Source organism: Papaver somniferum, chromosome 9, assembly GCF_003573695.1.
Source record: "Papaver somniferum cultivar HN1 chromosome 9, ASM357369v1, whole genome shotgun sequence".
Classification (NCBI taxonomy): Eukaryota; Viridiplantae; Streptophyta; class Magnoliopsida; order Ranunculales; family Papaveraceae; genus Papaver; species Papaver somniferum.
This window is the reverse complement of record NC_039366.1, coordinates 194,719,579-194,734,125: the sequence shown is the minus strand read 5'-3', so window position 1 is coordinate 194,734,125 and position 14,547 is coordinate 194,719,579.

Here is a 14,547-nt window from a genome sequence, read left to right as displayed (position 1 = left end):
ACCTGGCATGCCAAGTCGTGAAACCTAGGGCCAAAGCCGCCACATGCGCCATTGGTACATGTCGTGCAACCCTTGCTACCTGGCATGCCAAGCCGTGCAACCTAGGGCCAAAGCCACTACACGCGCCATTGGAACATGCCATGCAACCCTTGCAACTTGGCACGCCAAACCTAGGGCCAAAGCCGCCACACGCGCCATTGGCACATGTTATGCAACCCTTGCAACTTTTCATGCCTAGGGCCAAAGCCGCCACACACGCCATTGGCACATGCCATGCAACCCTTGCAACTTGGCATGCCAAGCCGTGCAACCCAGGGCACCTGTCATTGTCCCATGCCGAGCAACACTTGCACTTTGGCACTTCCACTTGCACCCGACGTGCTACCCAAGACCAAGGCATGCCACACATGCCATTGGCACATACCGTGCAACTCTTGCACTTTGGCATTCCGCGCCTACATCAAAGGTCACGATTCCTCTTATACAAAATCTCGACCATCGAAGGTCGCCACTGAGCCGGCAAGTCTCTCAAGCTCAACTTATCGAACACCAGCGACATGCTACATGTTTTCCACGAAAACACTCGAGACATCAAAACGTATGTCACAAACTGGGGGATGCTCATTAGGGTTTGGTTTGGCGGTCTACAACGTGCGACATACATGCCCGTTTCAAGAAAGTGTAATAAGAATAAAACGGTTAGTAAATGCAGGAAGTAATGGTGAAACGCTCTTTCATTATGGAACACCAATTCCATCAAATTCCATCAATACCAGGCGTTACCACCTCTTCCCATTTAACTCATCCGTTTCTTTTCTTACGGGGCCAGAGTACTTCACTTGGACTTGTATAAATAGGTTTTACCTATTTCCACCAAGACACAAGTTTTTGGTCAGGGAGAAATACAACACTCAGAAAAGCAACTCTTGCTAGCTTTCTCAAAGCTTTCATCTTCTGATACAAGTCAAGTACTACTCTTACGGAACTGTTCTGGTCTCAACATTCTCTTCACTTCCCTCCCTAAACCAGCCCTTCTCCTCATCTTTGTGACCGAAGCAAATCCGGAACGACCATTTCTTGGTTTAGGCCAGATTTGTATAGATTGATCTCTCGAATCTAAAGTACTCCCGTGCAGTACATTTGTTTAGGGTTTAGATTTGTTTCTAACCCACTCACCGAAATCACCAAAATCAGCAGAAACGACTTTCACCCATAAACAAGGGTTTAAACTCGTTTCTCACTCACACACCCGAATTTACCAAAATCAGCAAAAATCGTTTTCACCCTCAAACAGCTGCATATCGAACATCCTACAACAGTTTTAGTCAGACTTTGTAGTGATATAGTTTTAGTGGTTTCAGAAGGTAATAGCTTCAGCAAATCTCGAACTGCGAATCTGGACTGCAGCAGTTGCGATCAACTGGACTGCAATAATTGTGATTATCTGGTCTGCAACAGCTGCGATCAGCTGGACTGCAGTAGTTGCGATCAAACTGGGCTGCAACAGTTTCGATCAACTGGACTGCAACAGTGGTTTTTGACGGCGTTCAAACTGCTTTTTCACGAACACGGTTTTGAAGATTTTTGTAATACTTTTCTCAATGGGACAACACGCTTCTTTTTCTCGTAGTCCCCTTAGTCGGCGCCAATGTTTGTACCCAGAAATATTTCCAGGCACAGAACACGATAGAACTGGTGATGATGATCAGATCTAGGGTTTTACACAAAACAAGCATAAAGATAATATACACGAATTTAACGTGGTTCGCCATGGTTTGCCTACATCCACGGACGAATCCCCGTAGGGAGAGATATTTTATTGAAGTATGGGTTACAATGATTTATGATTCTTTTTAAGGTTTGTTGGTGTATTTTTCTCTATCTGGGCGTCTCTCTTTAGGGTTGAGATTCCCATCTATTTATAAATTGAATACATGGGTTAAACCCTAATTTCGAGATAAACTTCATCTGCAAGTAACTTGGTCAGCAAGTCATCCAGAAACTTCTAAAACTTTCCTGGCGGATTCTGGCACTCGATCAGTGGATACGGGACAGACTGGCATGGGCCGGTGGATCTGACCAACGATCTTGACTTTGACTGGTGGGGTTGACTTTCTGTTGTTGGTTGCGACTGTCGAGCTTTGAATGGAAGGACTTGCTGGAAGACTGGTTGACAGGCATAACGGGCTGGCAGCATGGATGGAGGATTTCTCCTGTGGACAAGGCTGGGCATCTTGGACGGCGGACTTGGCCGGGGGAATGGTCGGGGAGCATCGTTGGGGACATGGTCGGGCAACATCGCAGGGGACATGGCCAAGGACTGGCTGGGAGCACGACTTGGCAACTTGGTTGGAAACTGTTGACCGAAGGTTGATTTTGATCGTTGACTTTGTAGGTTGACCAGTCGTTGACTTTATGTAACAATGGGTCGGCTGGTGAGCTGCGTCAGTTGGCTGGATGGCAGGTTTAGCTGACAGCTGAATGGTGACCCAGATAATATTCTGGCCCAATATATGATAATTTTATCATGGTACAAACAGTTCTGTCCGACAAACCCCTGTAATCAAAACTCAACTCAATAAAAATAAATAAAGTAACAAGTGCATTGACGGTAAATCAATAACGAAAATGATAAACTCACCGAGTTGAAAATCCCGCAGATTCGATTGTCTCTCACATATTTGTGGGTCCTACCACAAAACATTGACCCCCTGCTCAGCTCCAGTTGGCGCGGGCCCCGCAGATATATAAGAGGCCACCGAATTTGCGGGATATTCAGCTCTGTGAGTCTATCATCACTCAATCAACAAAGATGAAAATAACACAAAATTGTAAATGATAAGGAGGCAAGCAAGTTATTGACCATTTCATAAGTAATCAGCAAGTTACTTTTCCCGCAAACAAGTCTCTCCAATAACAACCATTTTCATGCCAGTCCAATCTACAAACTTACTCTACGTTGTCTTTTTATTTCCACCTATGGCCAAAGTAAATACCTCTTTTATTCAAACTTGAAAACACAGCATATGGATGTTGACACGGATGGACTTGACACAAGCCAATAGAAGGGAAGAAGAATGCAGGAGTTATGGACACTTGCGGAAACACGTTGCCTGAACTGGGACAAATTACCATTCTTTCGCAAGTATTATGAGCCTTCACAGGGTCTTCACAGCTCACACGTTGAGCACGTGAAGGGTCCCTCCTCTCTGTTAAAGCCGACCACGTGAATCTCGTCCTCAGTCTCGTTGACAATATTCCATACTATTTCCACCCACATCGTGGAGGCTTTTATTAGTCATTTCGTGTTAGGTAAAGGGTCATCCGACAAGGACACCTTCGACGGACCCTTTTAGTTAGGGAACTGCTTTATATTTTATATGTGTTTCTTCTATGAAAAGAAAGAAAGAAGAAAAGGTTAACCGTGTTTTCTATATATAATTAGGAAACCTCCAATGTTATGAAGCACTCTGCAATCTAACAATTCTAATGTTGTGATTGCTCATCCTAAATCGATGTTAATGTTTATTCTCGCTGCTAAAAAGCTAAATTGGTAAGTTATCCACGACTAGAAACAAAAATGATTAAAGTTCCATAATTAATTCCAACTTAAAAGTGGGAACAGAGTAGTTGATAGGTTCTGTACTAATTAGTAAAGGGCAGCTGGACAAGAGACGTTTAGTAAAAAGGAACCGGAATCAAGTATTTAATATGCCTCGCTAAACTGTGTCCTATGGATTTCTTTATCCACCCAATTAAAAATAATAAGGAATGTCTAAAGATTATAAAATTACTAGATTAATCTTAAAAAAGTTTAATTATTCTAACACAAATACAAAATCATAACTTAATTAACAAATATAAAAATTATTAATCAAAACTCAACTTCCACTAAAATTAAAACTAAATCCTAATCAATCACGAACAACAATTATAATCTAATTTCCTTTTGGTTTACAAAAAAAAAAAAAACAACCCAAAAACGGACAATTCAAGTGATTGAGTTAAATCCCTTTAACCCCTTCCTTCTAAGAGACACTCTACAATGATTTACCTCTAAAACTTTGAAATTCGCTCATCAAGGTATCTGAAAATCACCCAGAATTGGTTTATATATAAACCATGGTAATCCGATTTTGAAGCTAATCGGATTTTACTGTGAACCTACATACCCCGATTCTGAGTTGATATGATGAACATCAACTATAATCGGATTACGTTAATACATAAATCAACCGATTCTTGATTCATGTTCGGATCATTTTGGACCATGTGTAATCCGATTGTTTAGTTAAAAATCTTTGTATCCAATAATCGGATTACATTATACTCCATATAAATCGATTCTGAAAAAGCTGCAACAAACTACTTCAAGAATCGGACTTTATAAATAAACTTAAAGTTCGATTCTGGAACAAATTTCATGAGTCAAAGTTTCCCAAAAAAAAACAAAACCGCTTTCATTCATTAAGCTTGGTTCAAGTTTGCAAAATACAATATAAGAAAGCGATAAAATATAAGCATCCGACAGATCAAGTTTTTAACATAAGGAAAATACTCATTCCAACAAATGGAGACCCTCGAATTGATCCGGCTCGATCAATTCCTCCCATCGCCTCATGTTGGCATCGTATTTTTTAAGCCACTCCTTGGTGAGCTCCGAGACCTCATTTAAATACGAGTCACTTTGCCTTCCAATACTTGCTTCCTCATTGTGTATCCGTGTTGATCGGCTAACCATTGAGATTGTTCCATAACTGCTCTACCATCCCATGACCTCCTCCTAAAGGCTGCTCTTGCCGTGTAAATTTACCTCAAAGTGGACAAGTTATCCTTATCATCCTCCTTAATCTTCCTAAGGATGTCACTTGGTTTACACGCTTTCATCAACCTCACCGTTTCCAATTGATGTGGTTTCAACCCACAAACGGACGCGTGTCCAACAAGAGATTCCGGATCATCATGATTGTGACAAGCATTCATCACTTTAGAGAACTTGTATACCATCGGGTCTCTTGGGTCTATTAACTATAATCTTAAACAGGCAACCATACTTCTTTGATTTAGTAATGTATTCCCTTGTCGTCTTCTTCACGTACAGTCTTTCCTTTGCCCAGTGAATTTCTTGCTTTCCACCTCTCTCACAAACATTTTCCAAACGATCTTAACTTGAATGACGACCTAAAACTAAGGCGCATTTGATCTGTATTCCCTTGTCTATAGACCATTGCTTTGCATCGTTTCTATCTACCCATTCCAAATCGGTGAAACAGTGGGCAGGGGTATCAACACCTACGGGTTTGGGATGATCTTCGTCGAACGCCTCAACAATCTACAACAAATATCAACAAGTTGATGATTCAAAATCGGTTTATATGTTACAGTCGATTAAACCAATTTTCCACAATCGGGTTATATGTGCAACTATAAAGACCGATTAAAGATTTGTCTAAAAAATTTCAAAGTCCACAATCGGTTCACGTCTCGTGTCATATAATCCGATTGTTGTTTACATTTCTCCTGGAACTTTAGGAATCGGATTACATATACACGAAATAAACTGATTGTCCACTTACGTGATTATTCAATTTAAGGAATCGGAATATGAACATCACCAACATAAACCGATTTTGGTCACGTACCCAACTCCCCAAAAATTTATTACAATCGGTTTATATGGTGATGAACAAAAACAGATTATGATAACCAATTTGGGGATTTTACACAGAATCGGTTTATGTGATGTTATCGAATAAACCGATTCTGGAAAACTATTTTGAATTTTTTTTCCTTTTTGGGCGATCAAGACGTGCAAATGCATGTTTGTAGATCGTTATAACTCATACTTGTTTATTAGAAGCATTATCACCTTCTTCTTCTCGACGAATTTGTTCTTGTGCTTGAATAATATCCTCAAGCATTCTTTGATTGACATCCTCTTCTTCTTTCAAAAAAATATCTAATTCGGTAGGATCAAAATCATGATAATATGATGCACCCACTTCTTCATCACTACTAGAGTCTTCATCATCACTATAAAGTTTCATTTTGCTAACAAAAATCACAAACCCTAACTTTTTCTTTTTCCCTCTTCTTCTTCTTTCCCTCCAAACCTTAAAAGAGGAAATGAATTTATACTCTAATCCTAACACTATAATCAAACTCAAACACTAATTAATTTAACTAATACTAACTTAATTAATCATCACTAATTTAATAAGGGTATATTAGGTATTAACAAAAATAGTGGTTAAGGGGTTTCTAGAAATTACTTGTTAGTGACCCTATTTTGTCATGTAGCTATAGGCCACAATTAAGTGGCATATGCCCCAATTAGCTAGGTTAATATGTAGTATTAGTTGAAATAATATGCTAGAAGTCTGGATTCTGGAATGCATGTGATAAGAAAAAGTACAAAATAAAAAGGGTCATGAAAATATTATTACTATTATAAATCCTGGTAAAATTGGGGTATATCTAATGATACAAAATCCGGGTCATTTTGAAGTAAAAGAGAACACCCCTTAACTGTTTATTTTCTAAATGGCAAAATTATCTTTGTTTAATTAGCACTTATAAACCTTGTTCAATTTAATTAATTTGTTTAGATTAATTAGTTGAATTGAAATCATGTTTTAGTTAGATTGATTTTATGGATTTTGTTTAAAGTTTTTTAGGATAAAAAACCACACTAGTCAAACACTACTAAAATGGGATTGCATAGCTGTATAATGGTTTCATCTTACTTAAAATCACAGAACAAATCAACACTTTATGTACTTAAAGTATGAAAAGTCTACAGGACGACAAATATTGATTGACACTTGGACATTGGTCTTTGGTACTGTCCAAGTTATTTCTCATATCAATCAGGCTCCCTGATTTCTATACGTTCGATTGCAGATTATATTGAGAAAATGAGATATAAATCTTCGATATCTTTCTTGGTTGAGCTTGCTTTATAAGCTGGTGCTCTCGGAATTATATTGGAGTTAGTCCATATAGATTTTCAAACGAATTATTAGGTGTGGTTGTTATACCCCCGCTTTTTCAATTGGTATCAGAGCAGGCAAACACGTTAAAGACCTCATAAGTCTGTGTTTGTAGTAATCTGACTCTATGGAAAGAAGTGTTATCTCAAACAACGTATCACCAGTTCAGAAACGTTCTGACTTGGTTCAAAGCTTTGTTTCTCCTGAGTAATCTCTCACGTCCTCTCCATTGGCTGAAACTGTGTATAACTAGGAAACACGCCTAGATGAACAGTTGGATGATCTTTCGGATGAAAGTGATTTAGATGATGGAAAATATGTTGATGAGGAAGTCTCGCAATATATCAAGCTTTTTGACCATCTCATAAAGAAAACGAATTCAATATCTTGCTTGACTGAGTTTCTGACTCCTCTCTGTCTAAAAAACAAGAAAATGAGAAAACTCTTAAAGGGTTACGATTGTGGATATAATCTCTTGCAATCCCTTCTTAAAGATCGTGAAGAAGATGTGTGTTCAAAGAATTCTGAATGTCAAAATCTTCGTCGAAATCTCTTTGTGTTGAAAGAAGAACTTGCAGAATCTGAAGCAAGATGTAACTCTCAACAAAGTTGTTTAATGACAGAGAAAAAGTTTTTCCCTCACGAGAAAAGCAACTGGAGGCTGACCTAACTGATGCTCATAACAAGGTCAAGTTTCTGGAAGAAAACCTGAAAAAGTTTAACCTTATCTCAACAAAATTATCCACTATGTTGGGAGCATTAGGAAACATCGTGATACACGAGGTTTGGGCTATGAAGGAATAGACGCTCCTAGTAGTAGTAAGATTGATTTTGTTTGTACTAATAGCAATTTCCAGCACAAAAATTTCACTGATGGCAAAAGTGAAAAATTACCTTGAGCGGTAGAAGTTTCAAACAAGGGTAGTCAACCTCCAAAGACAGCTCATATGAGAACAATTAATAGTATTTCATTCAGTTGTTATTATTGCGGAAACAAGGGTCACCTTGAAAGGAGATGTCGTTTTCATTTGCGAAATGAAAAAATTCATAACACTCTTATTTGGATGTCTAAGGAAGTAATTAAACCTGTTTCTCATATTACTGGTTTTAAATGTCTAACCTTCAGACAAAGAAAGTGTTGCGACGAGCCAATTCTTGCCTGTAAAAATAACATAAAACCTTTATAATTGTAAAAAGAATAATGTTATAAGGATGTGTGACTATTTTAATGATCCAATGAGTAGAAAGGTATTTCTACGAAAGAAAAAAAACTTTAAATGCTTCTTCCATGGCTGAAGTAAGTCTTGGATCAAAAGTGTCAACCGTTCCTGAATACGTTCATATTAATAACCGGGTTTCGGTACTCAATATTAGTATAAATAGACTCAAGCACAGCATTAAGAAGGCAAGGAAGGCAACAACATCAGGTATCTCTTGTCCTCCTTTTATTGATTCTCTTGAGACTAAATCTATTGACTTCTCTGATATTGAAGGAAAATGAGATAATGTCAACTCCCTTGATGAGCAAAATGCTCATCATGTTACTACTTGACTACTTAGAGTTGTGCGTCCTCTTTGATACCATGTGAGGATGCAATTGATTCTCAAGAAAATATCTTCTTCTTGATAAAGTGGTCTTTGTTGTATCTGTTTGTTTTTCTTTTAAAAAATAAAAAATAAATAAAAATAATGATCATCTTATTATTGAGCCTTGCTCCGGTTAATTATTACACTTGGTAATATAAATGATCAATAACTCTTGAGATAATACTCTTTGTTGCTTGCTCTGAAAAGCTTCTTTTTGTCTTTCCTTTTAGACAGTTGATTTGTTGTTTATCAACAAATATTTTTTGCTCTAAATTCAATTGAGCTAAGGTATTTTGTCATAAGTTAAGAACTTGTTTTTGATCCTTTGTCAAAACATGTTTCTAAAATAGGCTCCATTGGCCCCTTGGTTCTGAATTTTGGTGCATAACCACAGACAGTTCGTGCGCTAGTTCCATATTTGAACGTATGGTTCCAACACCGGCATGTTTGGAAAATGTGTTATGTGACCCTAGGGTTTTCTCCCTATGAAAAACATACATACATACATACATACATACATATATATATATACATACATATATATATATATATATATATCTAAGATTGTTTTTCCTTCTTAGATATATATAAGTTCTGTAACCTGAAGAATTCTCTTGTGATATCATGAACTGCACGATGAATGGATGCAAAAAGGAAGACAAACTTGAAGATGGAAAGGTGATTGAGTTTCATAAAGATCCTCTCATCATAACCTGTTTCTATGCATGCGATCTTGAAGACAATCAACCTGTTCAGATGTCATCTTAATTGGTTGGAAATCTTCTTCGAGATTTTGGGGTTGTTCGTGATCAACTTGAAATTGAAACAAAGAACCTTGTCATTCTGAAAACTGAGCTGAAGGAAGCAACTGATGAACTTGCTCTTGTTCGATGTCTGGTTGCTGATTATGTCTAAGTTTTTCGGTTTGTTTTTAAGATTTGGTTTTATTTTGTCTAAGAAACTTCTTGTGAGAATTTATTCTTGTGTTTAAGAAGGATAACTAGGGTTTGGAATAACAAATATTGTGATTACACATAGATATTGCCAACGCTTTTCATCTTGCAATGTTTTTGGATTTATTTATTTAAATTCTAAGTTATTTGGAAGATGATTTTGCAGTATTAATCTTTATTGGTTTTATATATTGCAAAAATATGGTATGGGATATGTGTGTTTACGTCCGTGAACTATGATTATCTCATATATGCTCAAAAGTTAAGTCTATTATGTCTTATGCAAATATTGATAAAATATAGATTGAAATTTTGAATATTCATCAATATTGATCTTTCCCTGATCCACTTTTATGTGAAAGTACTATATGGATCCGTAAGTTTTATTATATTGAGCATTTCCGATTAAATTAATCAATAAGGTCTTCTTGTGGTTAATTTATTCGAGTTTCCTGGATACATATTCATGGTTCATGTAATTTGTTAATGTCCAAAGAAATTCTTCTTTTCTTGTAAAAGTAAGGCCGCTCTTGTTGTTCTTTCGGGAATGACATTTTATGGGGGAGAGTTCTTAATTGAACTTGTGCTTAATTGCCAAATTTTTGTGGGGAGTGCGGCTGTGGAATATTCTAGGAGTTTTCTTGTATCTTTATAAACTCCTTGATGAATACACTAAGTTTCGAATATGTGAAATCATCGAAACAAAGTTGATATGTTCTCTTTTAGTCATGAATTATCTCTTTGAAAATTTCATTATGATTCCATAGTTTTCGTACCTTTGCCAATTTATATTGACAAAAAGGGGGAGAATTATTTTGCAGTTCACACTAAATACATATGGTTTACGGATCATTATGTAAAAGGGAGTGGTTTTCATTGTGTGATGAAGTATTGACTAAGTGGGAGTGATACATATCACCATAGTATTATTGTCAAAGTTGTGATACAATTGGACTTTGATGTTGTGTAATAATACTATGACACTATATAACAATAATTGAGAACAACTATTTTATTATTTTTATGGCTACGGATCTTCAACAAACAATGATGCTAAGTTGAACACGTTCAGAATCAGTGGAGTACTTGAAGTGCCGAAGAATTCAAGGAATGTTGAAGAACCAAGGAAATCAAGCATGTTGGATGAGAATCTACAAAGTTTATTTATTTTGTAATCCATATGTATTGATAGTTCTGTCACTAAAATTGACAAAGGGGGAGACTGTTAGAGCATTGCTCAGTCGAACTCGCAAGTGTTGCTATCTCAAGCTTGTTTGTCAGGTTTAGTTGATCAAAACTATAAGTCTTGATTTAATTTTAGTTTACTTACAGCTATGTCTCGGATTAGGATAGAATGTGTAGTTGAGCTTTAGACTTTACGGCGTTCATCGATTGAAGACGAAGATCTACTAAGGAGAGCTTGGAAGAACTTCATCAACAAAAGGTATATGGAGACTAAAACTTATGTATCACTCAGAATTCTATTCTATTATATCTCCTAGTGAGACTAAGTCGTATAGCCATATAGACTTTTATATTATACACATTTGATATTTCGAGCCGAGTTTATCTCGCTTTTTTATTTCTCGAAATACGATTTGAAAGCTTTTTTCTTTAGCCACGTTTATCATATTCTTGACGAGTTTAGTTGGAAACAATCTATTTGTTGGAAACTAAATAATAAGTTAAAATATGATCATGTGGAAATTGACTTGAAACATCTTACATGATTTGTGTGAGACAATCATTTGATGTCGACTCGGAAAGTTTCGTATTGATCACTCGATAACTTGAAAATTACTTACAAGCTAATGGTTTGTGTGAGACAACGATTGTTGTCTTCTAAGGATGTTTCAATGATTCAAATGGGAGTTTAGGACAAAAACTTTGTCTGGATACAACACAATATGCGTACCTAGTATGCAAATTGTTTTGGTATGATTCAGGTCCAGGAACCTTATTTGCTTTACCTATTATGCGAACGGTTTTAACTGTTAAAGTCCAGGAACCAAGTTTGCATACTAGTATGCGAACAGTTCTACATGAGTTAGGTCCGGAACTGTTGTTTGCATACCTGTTTGCAAACGGCTGGACATGACCAAAGTCCGGAAACTATAGTTTGCATACCTGTTTGCAAACTTAGTGGTTAAAGTTCTAAAATCGTTTAAGTATGTTTTCATACTTATGAAAAATACATTAGTAAATTAAGGAATGCAATCTTTGCAAACTGTGGCTTAATGTTCATGAATTGATTCTTATATAAGTACTTTGTACCATTACGAATCAATCTGATTTTGTTTTAATTGGTTCATATATATTTCTATGAGATAGTGAACAATTGAACAACTCTATCTGAAACACAATTAGATTCATTTGATTATATTTAATGATTGATTGATCATCGTATTTTATCTAAAATTTTTAGATGAATGTGGTTAAGACAAAAGTGTTCATATGGCTAACTTCGGTTAACTGTTATTGAGCAAACTCAATATACACGTTTAGGTATGGTTAACCATATCTAAATGAAGGTATATTTCATTTGTGTGTAATATGCTAAGACTATCTAACGGTGGAGAGATATTGCTTTGGTTTTAAGCAAACTTAGATAGAATCTTATATCAAGATTTCATCTAACGGTGAATACTGAATGATTTGTTACTAAGCTATCTTAGCTTTGATTGAAAGCAAACCCTTATTTGAAAGACCATATAAGGGAGAACTATAGCAACTGGAAAACCTAATCCCGACACTTTCCTGTGTCCTAGTTGCGACTAGAGTCGATTCTCCTTTAACCTAGGTTTTTCCAAAACCATTATAGGTTAACGACTTGAAGACTTCATTTGGGATTCGTGAAGCCAGATCCAACTATTTTCTCTGTAGTTGTGTATTCTTATCTTAATTGTTCTATCGTATTGAGTACTATCTTTTCTAAGATTTGCTCGAGATTTATCTCTGATAGGTAAGGTATATAAAGTAATCAGGAAGCTCTCCGTCTCATTCTTTGTGACTCCACAATAAATTCTTTTGGTACCATATAGTTAAGTTATTATGAGGGGATTGATATTTCTAGGATGCTCTTCAGGAGTATAAAACCGGATTATCAATTGGTTCATGTTCACCTTGATTTATCAAAAGACGGAAAAAAATATTTGTAGGTACCTCTGTGAGAGACAAATTTATCAATCAGAATAGACTTATCTGTGGGAGACAGATTTGTTTATAAATCCTCGAATTTTAGTCGTAGCAACTCTTAGTTGTAGGTGAGATCAGCTAAGGAAATCAAGTGGGCAGAATCCGGGGTGGTTTTAGAGGCGTAAGGAACGTGACTATACCTTAATCGGTGTGAGACTTGGTTAGGTATCAACTACATTTCAGTCCGAAGTTAACTTGTAGTAGGCTAGTATCTGTAGTGGCTTAATACGGCGTGGTGTTCAAATCTGGACTAGGTCCTGGGGTTTCTTCTGCATTTGCGGTTTCCTCGTTAACAAAACTTCTGGTGTTTGTGTTATTTCTTTTCCGCATTATATTTTTTTTTATATAATTGAAATATCACATGTTGTGCGCAGTTCAATCAATTGGTAAATCCGACCTTTGGTTGTTGGATATAAATTGATTGACACTTGGGCATTGGTCTTTGGTACCATCCAAGTTATTTCTCATATCAATCAGGCTCACATATTTATATTAGTTCTATTGCACATTGTATTGAGAAATTGAGATATAACTCTTTGATATCTGTATTGGTTGATCTTTCTTTATAAGCTGGTGCTCTCATAATTATATTGGAGTTAATCTATACATATTGGCAAACAGATTATTGGGTGTGATCGTTATACCCCCGTTTTTTCAATAACGACTAATATTTTCAGAACTGAAAGTATGAAAAATCGGCAAAGTCGACAAATAAGGAAGATAACGACCACCATTAGCCAGCATATTGGTAATGAATCATGATGCCGAATAAAAGAGTCTTCACATACGGAGAAATGTATTATAAATGCTTAATAGGTCAGCAAGGTATTAATTTCTTAAAATGCTGACTAAACTATAGTCATCAAGGTGGTTTTCCCAACCATGCCGACTAATTGCAAAAATGTAAAAATAAAAACTGTTTTATGGCAGTTATTGGTCGGCAAGGTTCAAGTTTTCAAAACATGACGACCTTAATTACTTCAACACTAGTCGGCAAAGTGTTAAGATGAATATCGTGACGACCTGTGAATGTATTTTCAAAATTGAAAAGTCGTCACGATATTCATCCCAAGAAGATGACGACCAAAATAAAGCTTGAAAAGTCGTTAATTTCGGTAAAGAAATACCCTGACGACTATATAACTGCAAATCAACAATTCGACCTTATTTTGACAATCACACAACAAAATAAAGTATTGGTCGTTAGGTTGGGAAGGAAAATGGACTCATTTAAGTTTGGTAAAACCAAGGGGCTAGCTACTTTTTAATCGACGAGTTTTCTTGAGATGAAATGATGGAAAAGGAAAAAAGAAGGATGGGAGATTAAAAGCAGTGGTTTTTAGGTTGGGAAAGGGAGTAAATTGTTTTTTAGGTTGGGAAGAAAAAGAATTTGGTGAGGGTATTTAGATAAATTTATCCTATTTGGACACCCCTTAACCCTACAAAAGAGTACAATTAGAATTGGATATACCCCAATTAATCTGGGTATACCCCAATTTGGCCAGGTTACGAATCGACTTTTTTTTTTCTTAAAAAAAACTCCATATTCATTAAAAGAAATCAAGTCATATGGAGAAGATTAAGTACATCATCAAGTGAAAGAAACAACACACTAGAATCAGTACAAACCCTAGCGCTCTTCCAACCAGAAAAAGAGTTGGATATGGGAACAAGACCAATTACAAGCATGAAAATAACCAATAAATCGGAGAAGAATGGTTTCTAGGATCGTAGTCCAACCATTTTGATATTTATCTTCTAGAGAAAGATAAGATCTATTGAAAGAGGAGTATTTTTCCCAATATATTAATGTCGAAGAA